Here is an 11,225-nt window from a genome sequence, read left to right as displayed (position 1 = left end):
TATGAGAAAAGGTTAATTAGCCTTTAAAGTGGTCTGTTTTTAAGTGTTACTACTCTTTCATTTTTTTCTCTCTCTCTCCGAAATCTTTGGCAGATTAATTGGGCACAAAAATCAGTCATTTGTGAACATTCTAGGACAGTGGTTCTCGAAGTAGTCCTTGGTTCAGTGTTATCAGCATTACCTGGGAACTTGTGAGAAATGCAAATTCTTGGGCTTTATGTACTAAAGCACTTATTGCCAACTGAGTGTCAAGGAATCTGTATTTTAATAAGCCTTCCTTCCAAGTGATTCTCCTGCACACTCAAGTTGAATCACTGTTGTAGCAGTAACTAATGAAGACAGTTTTGCATGACTTGTAAAATGGAGAGTTCTAACTTTTGAGAGGGTTTTGCTTGGTTTGTCTAAACCAAGCTTTTGGTGAGCCTGAGTACGTTTTGTAGTGGGAATTGTTGCTTTTGACTTGTCTGAAGTGACATCCCCTTCTGAAAACTCTAAAGCGTTTCGAGTGTGTAACTTTCTCCTTTCTCTCAAAAGAAAACAGGAAAATCTCACAGAAATACAAAAATGAGTCAAAATAAGATGTGAGGAATATTCGGTATGCCAACAATAAGGTATTACTAAATCTCAACAATTATGTCCCTAACTTGACCCACAATCTGACTGGATGAGGACTATAAATAAACAGCACATAAAGGTACACAATAAAATAGGGAGAAAATCATCACTGGCCCAGAATCTGATAATGACCTTCTGTTGTGTGATATAAATATCTTTTGGATAAATTCTTATATATTTTACTATCTCTGGAGAAAATTACTAAATTAGGGTAAACAATCTCTTAAATTTAATGAAGCTCCTGTTTTCATTGGCATATCTATATAAACTAACTTGTGGACCTGTGTACAGCTCAGAGGAAAAAATACAGAGGTTTAGTTTTGAGTTGAATTAATGGACTTCACTGCTACGTGAGATGAGAAGAAGCAAAGGAAGGCAGGTGGGTAAAAGGAATCAAATAATGTTAAGGACTTTGGTACTTTAAAACAAAATTTGAAGGGTTTTGCTATTGAATTAAAATGAAGCTTACTAATATTTCTAATCACGGGAAATTCTTGAATAAATGCATATGGCTTGATAGTTTTGGTCTAAATAAATCATATGGTTTCTTCCTGTTTTACCACAATGTTAGAATTAATGTTAGCATTTTTTTCTAATTTATAACATACCCTAATTAATCAGAAGTCTCTAAATGTCCCATGTTGGTTTTATGGTTCAACTAAATTGAATAATTACTGTCTTTTAAAAAGTTTTATTCCTGGAACTTGAGGTAGGGCTGCAAATCATTACATTGTTTAGGCAAAATTACACACTCTGGGAAAAACTTTTCAAATTTCATACCCAACAAAATTTTAACATACATTTTTGTTTCTCTGTAATGTATCGGCATAAATTGAATTTTAATATACTACTTAACTTTAAGAACTTGGATTAATATTGCATTGAGATAATTGACAAATAATCTCTGGATACTCAAGCAAAATTTTTAATATATCCATGTCCCTTATTTTTATATGTTATAGAATGACTATCAGATAAAAGAATTAACAGTATGTACAAATATCTTTAACTCCTATTGGTGCACCTGTTTATTTTTTCTATTTTAAGAAATCAAGTCAGTGTGAATGTAGGCAAAGCACATGCAAGATAATGTGTTTTTGTTTATCAAGGCAAAAAGGGAGTAACTTTTTAAAAAATAGTAACATTGTTATGGTTTGCCATAATACCAAATTAGACTTTAAAATACAAATCTGAGGGTGTATAACAATTGTAGAATATCTGTGGAAAGTAAACTTTATTCACTTTATAGTTCATGATACTTGCATATAATGAGTTTAAATGAGCAATACAATGTTTACAATTTTTTGACTAATTTGTTTTAATTTAATGAGTTTACATATAAAATGTAAAAGGGCTTTTGAATCTCTTATTGCAAAATCTTATATAGATGATCTAAGAAAAGTAATAATATTTGGGTTTTCTTTTTCATAAAATGATAAATCAATGTTTGTATACTAGCATGCTCTTAATAAAAATAGTAAAGTTACTGTCTTCCAGATAGCAAAGGTTCTTCACTTAGTCAAGACACTCAATGTTTTTGCTTCTGTTATGTATTTGAATACTCTTTAACAAAATCTCATTTTTAATAACCATTTTGTCTCACTGTTTCTAATGATCAGTGTTTCTTATTGCTGTGCTTTTTTATGCCTTTTATTATTCATTGTCCTTAGGTGCCTAAAACTTACGCTCATATTTATATCCTCTGATATAGTAATTTTTGTGGTAAAACAGTCATGTTTCCATATAAGAGTGAAGTGAAGAGTGGTGAATCAACTTTAAATAACAACACGACCATTCTCCTCTGATGTCATTTTGGTCATTATAAAAAGGAGTTAAGGATGATAGAGAAGATGGCGGAAGAGTAAGACGCGGAGATCACATTCCTTCCCACAGATACAGTAGAAATACACCTACACGTGGAACTGCTCCTACAGAACACCCACTGAACGCTGGCAGAAAACGTCCGACCTCCAAAAAGGCAAGAAACTCCCCCCGTACTTGGGTAGGGCAAAAGAAAAAAGAAATAACAGGGACAAAAGAATAGGGACGGCACCTGCACCAGTGGGAGGGAGCCGTGAAGGAGGAAAGGTTTCCACGCACTAGGAGCCCCTTCGCGGGCGGAGACTGCGGGGGGCGGAGGGGGGAAGCTTCAGAGCCACTGAGGAGAGCGCAGCCACAGAGGTGCGGAGGGCAAAGCGGAGAGGTTCCCGCACAGAGGCTCGGCGCCGAGCAGCACTCACCAGCCCGAGAGGCTTGTCTGCTTAGCCGCCGGGGCGGGCGGGGCTGGGAGCTGAGGCTCGGGCTGCGGTAGGATCGCAGGGAGAGGACTGGGGCTGGCGGTGTGAACACAGCCTGAAGGGGTTAGCGCACCACAGCTAGCCCGGAAGAAGTCCGGGAAAAAGTCTGCAGCTGCCGAAGAGGCAAGAGACTTTTTCTTGCCTCTTTGTTTCGCGGTGGGCAAGGAGAGGGGATTCAGAGCGCCGCCTAAACGAACTCCAGAGAAGGGCGCGAGCCGCGGCTATCAGCGCGGATCCCACAGCAACAGGGGCGCAGAGGGAAAATCGGAGAGACTCCCGCACAGAGGCTCGGCGCCGAGCGGCGCTCACCAGCCCGAGAGGCTTGTCTGCTCCCCCTCCGGGGCGGGCAGGGCTGGGAGCTGAGGCTCGTGCTGCGGTCGGATCGCAGGGAGAGGACTGGGGCTGGCGGCGTGAACACAGCCTGAAGGGGTTGGCGCACCACAGCTAGCCGGGAGGGAGACCGGGAAAAGGTCTGCAGCTGCCGAAGAGGCAAGAGACTTTTTCTTGCCTCTTTGTTTCGCTGCGCGCAAGGAGAGGGGATTCAGAGCGCCGCCTAAACGAACTCCAGAGAAGGGCGCAAGCCACGGCGATCAGCGCGGACCCCAGAGACGGGCGTGAGACGCTGGGGCTGCTGCTGCCGCCTCCAAAAAGCCTGTGTGTGAGCACAGGTCACTCTCCACACCTCCCCTCCCGGGAGCCTGTGCAGCCCGCCACTGCCAGGGTCCCGGGATCCGGGGACAACATCCCCGGGAGAACGCACTGCGCGCCTCAGGCTGGTGCAACGTCACGCCGGCCTCGGCCGCCGCAGGCTCGCCCCGCCTCCTCCGTACCGCTCCCTCCCCGCAGCCTGGGTGAGCCAGAGCCCCCGAAGCAGCTGCTCCTTTAACCCCGTCCTGTCTGGGCGGGGAACAGACGCCCTCAGGCGACCTACACGCAGAAGCGGGTCCAAATCCAAAGCTGAACCCCAGGAGCTGTGCGAACAGGGAAGAGAAGGGGAACTCTCTCCCAGCAGCCTCAGAAGCAGCGGATTAAATCTCCACAAACAACTTGATGTGCCTGCATCTGCTGAACACCTGAATAGACAACGAATCAGCCCAAATTCAGGAGGGGGACTTCGGGAGCAGGAGATATTAATTTTTCCCCTTTTCCTTTTTTTTGTGAGTGTATATGTATATGCTTCTGGGTGAGATTTTGTCTGTATAGCTTTGCTTTACAATAGCTTTATTTTACTTCACTATATTATAGCCTCTTTCTTTCTTTCCTTCTATTTTTTCTCCCTTTTACTCTGAGCCGTGTGGACGAAAGGCTCTTGGTGCTCCAGCCAGGCATCAGGGCCGTGCCTCTGAGGTGGGAGAGCCAACTTCAGAACACTGGTCCACAAGAGACCTCCCAGCTCCACGTAATACCAAACGGCAAAAATCTCCCAGAGATCTCCATCTCAACATCAAGACCCAGCTTCACTCGACGACCAGCAAGCTACAGTGCTGGACATCCTATGCCAAACAACTAGCTAGACAGGAACACAACCCCATCCATTGGCAGAGAGGCTGCCTAAAATCATAATAAGGCCACAGACACCCCAAAATACACCACCAGACGTGGACGTGCCCACCAGAAAGACAAGATCTAGCCTCATCCACCAGAACTCAGGCACTAGTTCCCTCCACCAGGAAGCCTACACAACCCACTGAACCAACCTTAGCCGCTGGGGACAGATACCAAAAACAACGGGAACTACGAACCTGCAGCCTGTGAAAAGGAGACCCCAAACACAGTAAGATAGGCAAAATGAGACGACAGAAAAACACACAGCAGATGAAGGAGCAGGCTCAAAACACACTGGACTTAACAAATGAAGAGGAAATAGGTAGTCTACCTGAAAAAGAATTCAGAATAATGATAGTAAGGATGATCCAAAATCTTGGAAATAGAATAGACAAAATGCAAGAAACATTTAACAAGGATGTAGAAGAACTAAAGAGGAACCAAGCAATGATGAAAAACACAATAAATGAAATTAAAAATACTCTAGATGGGATCAATAGTAGAATAACTGAGGCAGAAGAAAGGATAAGTGACCTGGAAGATAAAATGGTGGAAATAACTACTACAGAGCAGGATAAAGAAAAAAGAATGAAAAGAACTGAAGACAGTCTCAGGGACCTCTGGGACAACATTAAACGTGCCAACATTCGAATTATAGGGGTACCAGAAGAAGAAGAGAAAAAGAAAGGGACTGAGAAAATTTTTGAAGAGATTATCGTTGAAAACTTCCCTAATATGGGAAAGGAAATAGTTAATCAAGTCCTGGAAGCACAGAGAGTCCCATACAGGATAAACCCAAGGAGGAACACGCCAAGACACATATTAATCAAACTGTCAAAAATTAAATACAAGGAAAACATATTAAAGGCAGCAAGGGAAAAAAAACAAATAACACACAAGGGAATCCCCATAAGGTTAACATCTGATCTCTCAGCAGAAACTCTGCAAGCCAGAAGGGAGTGGCAGGATATACTTAAAAGTCATGAAGGAGAAAAACCTACAACCAAGATTACTCTACCCAGCAAGGATCTCATTCAGATTCGATGGAGAAATTAAAACCTTTACAGACAAGCAAAAGCTGAGAGAGTTCAGCACCACCAAACCAGCTTTACAACAAATGCTAAAGGAAATTCTCTAGGCAAGAAACACAAGAGAAGGAAAACACCTACAATAACAAACCCAATACATTTAAGAAAATGGGAATAGGAACATACATATCGAAAATTACCTTGAATGTAAATGGATTAAATGCTCCCACCAAAAGACACAGGCTGGCTGAATGGATACAAAAACAAGACCCATACATATGCTGTCTACAAGAGACCCACTTCAGACCTAGGGACACATACAGACTGAAAGTGAGGGGATGGAAAAAGATATTCCATGCAAATGGAAATCAAAAGAAAGCTGGAGTAGCAATTCTCATATCAGACAAAATAGACTTTAAAATAAAGACTATTACAAGAGACAAAGAAGGACACTATATAATGATCAAGGGATCGATCCAAGAGGAAGGTATAACAATTGTAAATATTTATGCACCCAACATAGGAGCACCTCAATACATAAGGCAAATACTAACAGCCATGAAAGGGGAAATTGACAGCAACACAATCATAGTAGGGGACTTTAACACCCCACTTTCACCAATGGACAGATCATCCAAAATGAAAATAAATAAGGAAACACAAGCTTTAAATGATACATTAAACAATATGGACTTAATTGATATTTATAGGACATTCCACCCAAAAACAACAGAATACACATTTTTCTCAAGTGCTCATGGAACATTCTCCAGGATAGATCATATCTTGGGTCACAAATCAAGCCTTGGTAAATTTAAGAAAATTGAAATCGTATCAAGTATCTTTTCCGACCACAACGCTATGAGACTAGATATCAATTACAGGAAAAGATCTGTAAAAAATACAAACACATGGAGGCTATACAATACATTACTTAATAACGAAGTGATCACTGAAGAAATCAAAGGGGAAATCAAAAAATACCTAGAAACAAATGACAATGGAGACACGACGACCCAAAACCTATGGGACACAGCAAAAGCAGTGCTAAGAGGGAAGTTTATAGCAATACAAGCCTACCTCAAGAAACAGGAAACATCTCGAATAAACAACCTAACCTTGCACCTAAAGCAATTAGAGAAAGAAGAACAAAAAAACCCCAAAGCCAGCAGAAGGAAAGAAATTATAAAGATCAGGTCAGAAATAAATGAAAAAGAAATGAAGGAAACAATAGCAAAAATCAATGAAACTAAAAGCTGGTTCTTTGAGAAGATAAACAAAATTGATAAACCATTAGCCAGACTCATCAAGAGAAAAAGGGAGAAGACTCAGATCAATAGAATTAGAAATGAAAAAGGAGAAGTAACCACTGACACTGCAGAAATACAAAAGATCATGAGAGATTACTACAAGCAACTCTATGCCAATAAAATGGACAACCTGGAAGAAATGGACAGATTCTTAGAAATGCACAAACTGCCGAGACTGAACCAGGAAGAAATAGAAAATATGAACAGACCAATCACAAGCACTGAAATTGAAACTGTGATTAAAAACCTTCCAACAAACAAAAGCCCAGGACCAGATGGCTTCACAGGCGAATTCTATCAAACATTTAGAGAAGAGCTAACACCTATCCTTCTCAAACTCTTCCAAAATATTGCAGAGGGAGGAACACTCCCAAACTCATTCTACGAGGCCACCATCACCCTGATACCAAAACCAGACAAAGATGTCACAAAGAAAGAAAACTACAGGCCAATATCACTGATGAACATAGATGCAAAAATCCTCAACAAAATACTAGCAAACAGAATCCAACAGCACATTAAAAGGATCATACACCATGATCAAGTGGGGTTTATCCCAGGAATGCAAGGATTCTTCAATATACGCAAATCAATCAATGTGATACACCATATTAACAAATTGAAGGAGAAAAACCATATGATCATCTCAATAGATGCAGAGAAAGCTTTTGACAAAATTCAACACCCATTTATGATAAAAGCCCTGCAGAAAGTAGGCATAGAGGGAACTTACCTCAACATAATAAAGGCCATATATGACAAACCCACAGCCAACATTGTCCTCAATGGTGAACAACTGAAACCATTTCCACTAAGATCAGGAACAAGACAAGGTTGCCCACTCTCACCACTATTATTCAACATAGTTCTGGAAGTCCTAGCCACAGCAATCAGAGAAGACAAAGAAATAAAAGGAATCCAAATCGGAAAAGAAGAAGTAAAGCTGTCACTATTTGCAGATGACATGATACTATACATAGAGAATCCTAAAGATGCTACCAGAAAACTCCTAGAGCTAATCAATGAATTTGGTAAAGTAGCAGGATACAAAATTAATGCACAGAAATCTCTTGCATTTCTATACACTAATGACGAAAAATCTGAAAGTGAAATTAAGAAAACACTCCCATTTACCATTGCAACAAAAAGAATAAAATATCTAGGAATAAACCTACCTAAGGAGACAAAAGACCTGTATGCAGAAAATTATAAGACACTGATGAAAGAAATTAAAGATGATACAAATAGATGGAGAGATATACCATGTTCCTGGATTGGAAGAATCAACATTGTGAAAATGTCTCTACTACCCAAAGCAATCTACAGATTCAATGCAATCCCTATCAAACTACCACTGGCATTTTTCACAGAACTAGAACAAAAAATTTCACAATTTGTATGGAAACACAAAAGACCCCGAATAGCCAAAGCAATCTTGAGAACGAAAAATGGAGCTGGGGGAATCAGGCTCCCTGACTTCAGACTATATTACAAAGCTTCAGTAATCAAGACAGTTTGGTATTGGCACAAAAACAGAAATATAGATCAATGGAACAGGATAGAAAGCCCAGAGATAAACCCACACACATATGGTCAACTTATCTTTGATAAAGGAGGCAAGCATATACAGTGGAGAAAAGACAGCCTCTTCAATAAGTGGTGCTGGGAAAATTGGACAGGAACATGTAAAAGTATGAAATTAGAACACTCCCTGACACCATGCACAAAAATAAACTCAAAATGGATTAAAGACCTAAGTGTAAGGGCAGACACTATCAAACTCTTAGAGGAAAACATAGGCAGAACACTCTATGACATACATCACAGCAAGATTCTTTTTGACCCAGCTCCCAGAGAAATGGAAATAAGAACACAAATAAACAAATGGGACCTAATGAAACTGAAAAGCTTTTGCACAGCAAAGGAAACCATAAACAAGACCAAAAGACAACCCGCAGAATGGGAGAAAATATTTGCAAATGAAGCAACTGACAAAGGATTAATCTCCAAGATTTACAAGCAGCTCATGCAGCTCAATAACAAAAAAACGAACAACCCAATCCAAAAATGGGCAGAAGATCTAAATAGACATTTCTCCAAAGAAGATATACAGATGGCCTACAGACACATGAAAGAATGCTCAACATCATTAATCATTAGAGAAATGCAAATCAAAACTACAATGAGATATCATCTCACACCGGTCAGAATGGCCATCATCAAAAAATCTAGAAACAATAAATGCTGGAGAGGGTGTGGAGGAAAGGGAACACTCTTGCACTGTTGGTGGGAATGTAAATTGATACAGCCACTATGGAGAACAGTATGGAGGTTCCTTAAAAAACTACAAATAGAACTACCATACGACCCAGCAATCCCACTACTGGGCATATACCCTGAGAAAACCATAGGTCAAAAAGAGTCATGTACCAAAATGTTCATTGCAGCTCTATTTACAATAGCCAGGACATGGAAGCAACCTAAATGTCCATCGACAGATGAATGGATAAAGAAGATGTGGCACATATATACAATGGAATATTACTCAGCCATAAAAAGAAATGAAATGGAGGTATTTGTAATGAGGTGGATGGAGTTAGAGTCTGTCATACAGAGTGAAGTAAGTCAGAAAGAGAAAAACAAATACAGTATGCTAACACATATATATGGAATCTAAGGGAAAAAAAAAAAAAAAAAGGCCATGAAGAACCTAGTGGCAAGACGGGAATAAAGACACAGACCTACTAGAGAATGGACTTGAGGATATGGGGAGGGGGTGGGGTGAGATGTGACAGGGTAAGAGAGTGTCATCGACATATATACACTACCAAATGTAAAATAGATAGCTAGTGGGAAGCAGCCGCATAGCACAGGGAGATCAGCTCGGTGCTTTGTGACCACCTAGAGGGGTGGGATGGGGAGGGTGGGAGGGAGGGAGATGCAAGAGGGAAGAGAAATGGGAACATATTGTATATGTATAACTGATTCACTTTGTTATAAAGCAGATGCTAACACACTATTGTAAGGCAATTATACTTCAATAAAGATGTTTGAAAAAAAAAAAAAAAGGAGTTAAGAAAGCCTTAATTACTTTGCCCTATTTGGAGAACATTAAGCTGATGAATGGTGTGATGCATTTAACATAGATATAGAAAAATTTTCTGCATCCATTATGTAACTAACGTCTAATGTTCAGATTGGTTTGGCATAATACAGATTATTTTCTGCCATTAACTAGAAAGTAAAAAATTTACAAGTCAGAAAATTATGTCCTAAATTCTGAAAGACACCAACAAAGGATATCTTTAAGTTGACTATTTATGATTGTTGATTTGGAAATTAACTTCTTAAAAACTTTGAGATTTAATATACCAAGGCTATGAGAATTCTGATAACTTATGCAGTGTAAGTTGTTACATATTGAAAATTCATTCTTCATAAAAAATTGTGTTCAGAACTGTCTTGTCTTCCTGCTCCCAGAAAATAGCTTCATTTCTTAGTCACATTGAAGAATCGAGGTCTAATGTCATTTTTACCTGCAGAATAGAGAAAACCTAGAATCACAGTTTCTATGAGTAATCCTTGGGTAACAAGTCTCATGTGAATAAAATGAATGAACATTTTCTGACCTCTTCTGTACTTTAACTTGTAAAGATCATTGGACACTATAGTTACAAAGCTGGTAACCCTCAGGGGACAAAGGGGAAGCTCTCGATTTCCTGATTAGTTAGGATAATTGGCTTTCCCCATCATTTGCACATCAACTGTTATCTGAAGACATTTTTTCTCTTTGAAGTGTCCCATCACCTGCTGTCTGTCTTCTGACAGACAGAAGCCCCATATATCAGTACAGTCTAAGGCAGGGACACATTTACATGAACTTTCCCACTAATTGACAATGGGAAAGCCCAGTCTCACAAACCCCTTGGGGGAGTGGTCGGTAGCTATTGGTCAAGGTCTCCACAACCTCTGCTGGAAAATCACAGGTAGTGGCACCTGGGCCACAATCAAACTTAAGGCTTCAGAAGAAGATGCATTTACTTAATTCTGCCCTTCACAGGAGAGCTCCCAACTTAAGCCCCAGTACCTGATCCCTGGACAGAGATTCAAGGGGAAAGCGGGCGCAGGGGTGTAATAGGCTGGGGTGGAGTTGTAGGGGGCTAGCAAAAATTCTTGTCCTTTTAGGAGATGTGCTTTCCCAGAGTGGCACCATTGCAGCTGGGATGCTGAACTAAGTTGGGAGCCCACCTGGGGTTACCTGATGGCAGGGCTCTTGACCCTGCAACCTCTATTGTTGACACTCTTTTTGATACTAATTTTCCAAAATTTAACCCTCCAACTGAAAAGAGCAAACTATTAAGATTTTTTTTATGAATACAATATCTCTACGTTTCCTAGATGACCACTGGGCAACCCCAAAGATCTGCTTT

General features: G+C 40.3%; 1 pseudogene; it reads right to left on the bottom strand.

Annotated features, from left to right (window-relative positions):
• Window positions 1–10,284: 10,284 nt before the first annotated feature.
• LOC114235675 (HIG1 domain family member 1C-like) lies at window positions 10,285–10,576 on the bottom strand (annotated as a pseudogene).
• Between the last annotated feature and the right edge of the window lie 649 nt (window positions 10,577–11,225).

The sequence above is a fragment of the Balaenoptera acutorostrata genome, chromosome 2 (genome assembly GCF_949987535.1).
Source record: "Balaenoptera acutorostrata chromosome 2, mBalAcu1.1, whole genome shotgun sequence".
NCBI lineage: Eukaryota > Metazoa > Chordata > Mammalia > Artiodactyla > Balaenopteridae > Balaenoptera > Balaenoptera acutorostrata.
The sequence above is the reverse complement of the archived record's forward strand: the minus strand, read 5'-3'. Positions and strand labels throughout refer to the sequence as shown.